Genomic DNA, 4189 nt, shown 5'->3' on the forward strand with positions numbered 1-4189 from the left:
CATAATGGAGGTGGAGCCACGGGTTAGCGCTCAGAGCTAAGTCCATCTGGGCTCTGAGTTGCTCCTTTAGGTTCCACAACGCCCCCAGCTGCTGGAGAAGCAAAATCCTGCGGTCCACCAACCGCCTCACCTCCCTCCTGTCCGCGGGAGGTGAAGGCAGGAGATCCACCAGGTCGAGCTCAGCCTGAAGCTTCCTCCTCAGCTGGTTGGCCTGGCTCCAGAGTATCACCAGCTCGTACGGGGCGAACTCTGGGCCGCGGCAAAAGGCAGCCGATTTAACTGCTTCTGTGCCTGCTGTGTCCATAGTGGCCAGTTTGTACTGTCAGGGTTTGTGTGAGGAGAGGACACAGTTGCAGAGAGCAGAGCAGTTTCAAAATTAAAAGCAGTCCTTTATTTAACGCCAGGAGGGCAAAAGGCAAAAAGTAACAAACTAAAAATCACACTTGACGTGGAAAAGCCACTACAGGGCAAAAACAAAGTTAATCAAAACATGGCAAACAAAAGGCATGGCATGGCATGGCATAACCTGGTCACGTGGCTGTAGCATGGCAAGGCAGAGACGAAGACAAGACTAAAACACAATCCCCTTGGGTGACGACAAGACAAACTGGCAGAGAGTGCAGGGAAGACAAAGACTAAATACACAGGGACCAGGGAAGACAACGAGACACAGGTGACACACATGAGGGCAGGGCTGGTAATCAACAAGGAGGGAAAACACAGGAGGCAAAACTCAAGACAATACACAGGGAGGACAGGACTACCAAAGTAAAACAGGAAACACAAAACAAGACTAGACAACTAGAAACACAAAACAAGACTAGAAACACAAAACAAGACTAGACAACTAGAAACACAAAACAAGACTAGACAACTAGAAACACAAAACAAGACTAGACAACTAGAAACACAAAACACAAACCCAAGGAAACAAAACACCAGAACTACAGGAAAATAACAACTAAACACAGATTAAACTAAAAACCCAAAACAAGGAAAACAAAACCATAAATAAACACCAGGTCATGACATTCAGTTGATTTTTAACGTCCTCCCACCATACTAGTGGATCATCTCCTTCATCTATTTCGTTTCTAATCATTTCTATATAGTTATTTATTTTATGTCTAAATCACTCTCTGATATTTCCAGGTCAATTCTGGTTTGTGTCAGTGTTCCTTTAACTAGCTGTCTCCTGGAGTAGTCGCACACGCCGGGGTTGAGGACTCTCTACATATCAGCTATATTATATTTTGCCATTATGTGAAATAATTCATATCTACTAGTGTCGTTTCTTATATTTCTATTTGCTGTATCATTACTGGTTAATATCGTATTAACATCTCCTATCATTATACTATAGTCAATACTGTATGTATGTATTAGGTACATGTTGTGCAAGTATAAGGTACTAAATATTTTAATCATTATTATTTAATACCGTGGACGTCGCTAGCCCTATTATAGGGGGGCTTCAGCCTCCCTAAAATAATCCAAAGCCCCCCCATAATTTGCGGCAATATTTTGTTTATTATTATTATCTTGATTATTTCGGAGTTGACCATGTCGTATACGACATGAGAGCATATGTCTTACAAAGCCGCTCATACATTAGGAAAGTAATAGCTAGAGACGTTCTGTTTCTTTCCTCGAAAAGAGGACACTTCAGGCATGTCTGTGTGATGTAGACTGGCTGTATTATTCTACGGGCGAGTCAGTGTCCAATCGGACCATCGAGCGATATCACGAGGGGCTCAAATATCCAATTGTAGAGCCTTGTGCCTCTGACGTGGTGTATCAAAGATGTCTTCTGAAGACAAGAGAAGTATCTCCACTAACTAGCTGAGTCGTCTACACGTCTGAAAAGCGGCTCTGAACGCAACAATAGACGCGTAGCGGACTGTTATCTCAGCCGGAAGGTGCATTGTTCTGCATACCCCTGTTATTCACTGTTATTCACTGTTATTTCTTACTGGAAACTTTTATTTGACTTATTAGCGCTGCTATGTTTTGTTACGCTAACCCGGAAGTTACGTCAGGACGTTCCGGATGAACAGGGGAGCTCGCTCTCAGACGCTCACAGTAAACAGCGCTTCTTTCATGTAGCGCAGCTTCATTTTTCAACTTTTGCCACACAACTATTGCAGGGACAAAAGAGACATTTACAGCGCGACTGTTTCTGAAATAATAAGAAAAGATTATAGACTGAGATGCTGTTTCAGAGTCACTGGCAGAAGACTTTTCCACAGATGAACAGCTGGATTGGTGGTTGATAGGTGCAATGTTGATTAGCCCCCCCTGTCTGTCAACCCTAGTGACGTCCATATCTGTGGGCCAACACTTGATGAAGGTCGTCTCTCTTCGTCTGTTAACTCTTCCTAATAAAAATAAAACACGCCACCACGAGGCAAAACATGAGACTTCATATGAGAAAGGCCCTGAAATACTGCTACACTTGGAATTCTAGTAGAGTGTAGTGTTATACCAACCTGCTTTAGTCATGGAGAAGACTGAAGCGAGGCGTCTGTTGATGCTGCTGCAACAGCCGGACTCTGGGACAAAGTGACGTCAGCAGATGTCGGGTTGTCCTCTGAGTCTCTGAAGCAACATGCGGCTCAGCTGGAAAACAGCTTCTGATGGAGCTCTGATAGTCTGACTTCATCTCTGAGAGGAAGAAGAGGGAGAAGCCGCTGCGCAGCGCGCGGACTCTCTCCAGCAGCAAAGTGCAGAGATCATCAGAGCTCCACATGAGCTGAACATGAAGAGACACAGTCCGCTAGCAGCTCCTTCACTGTCGGCCTGCAGCGCTGCTCCCACACTCATCTGGACTCTTTCATCCACACAGAAAACACGAGCGGAACATTCAGCCTGCAGAGGAGCTGCCTTGGATTGAGTCTCCGCGGTTCTCATGGTGTGTTCAAGGACCGCCTCCTATGGCGCCAAATCGGGGTCATAAGTTTTGTTCACCTGAAAAAATAAAATTCATTCAAACACTAAAATTTGAAACTGAACATTTATGTTTTGATGTTGATTTTTTTCAGTTCAAAATTCTTTTTGAATCAACTTTGAAATTCTTTTGAATAAGGTTCAATCAGGTTTCATTTCAATAATTATTTTCATATTTACCAACAACAACAAGAGTATCCACGTCAAGTTCGTTTGATTACCGATTAAACAGACACTCAGAAAAACTGGTAAATGGAATAAAACCTGCATAAAACGCAGAAAGCTGCCGACCAGAGCCTGTTAGCATCACGTTAGCATCACGTTAGCATCACGTTAGCATCTCGTTAGCAAACGTAGCCTGGTGAAAGCTGACAGCGTCTTCTCCTACTGGCAAAACATTCAGCTCAACAAGTAACTGAATGCTGAGTAAACTGGCTACGCAGTGATGAAACATACTAATAATAAAAAACTCATACGTGATCAGCCTACCTGTCTGGAAGTACTGTGGCCACCGCAGCGTAGCATGTAGCCGCTTCTGCTCGGCCAGTCGTCGCCAGGTGAAGTCGTACCGATAACCACTCTTGTCTCACATCTTTCTGCATCAAGACATTTTCTGGTTGTGGCTTTTCCGACTCACTGGTAATTTCTCTGCCATATTGCGCCGTATTCGGTGTTTTCACCAGTTGAGTCTCGCTGTAACTCAGCACTGACGCTCATTACTTCTCTGGTCCACGGTTTGAGGAGCCGCGGACACTTCAAGCTCTCTCTCCGTGGATGCAGCGGGCCAGCTGGATGTCTTTGGGCGTGATGGTGAGCCTCTTGGCGTGGATGGCGCACAGGTTGGTGTCCTCGAACAGGCCATTCTGGAGATGGACTGACACTGGTCTACGGACTATCCGGACCAGAACTCAATGAGCTGTAAGAGAAAAACAAGGTGAGAGGTGAACTGGTTATAGGAGGGACCACTGTAATGCAAACATGTGATTTGCTGATTCTGGTGTTTTTAGTTTTGATTTAAATTCCACAAAATCATTTATTTGCATTCAATTATTTTTGATTGTAACCATATATAATTCATACTTCTGTCTGTGTTCTAAGAGTCTTAAAATATGTGGTTTCCTTTTTATTTACAGTGTGCATGTCATGTGACTTATGAACGTACAGTTTGTGCATATATATAAACAGTTTGATTTCCAGGTTGATGCAGCAACAGCTGCTGCTCTGACACCATTGTTCATGTCTT

The sequence above is a fragment of the Parambassis ranga genome, unplaced genomic scaffold (genome assembly GCF_900634625.1).
Source record: "Parambassis ranga unplaced genomic scaffold, fParRan2.1 scaffold_37_arrow_ctg1, whole genome shotgun sequence".
Classification (NCBI taxonomy): domain Eukaryota; kingdom Metazoa; phylum Chordata; class Actinopteri; family Ambassidae; genus Parambassis; species Parambassis ranga.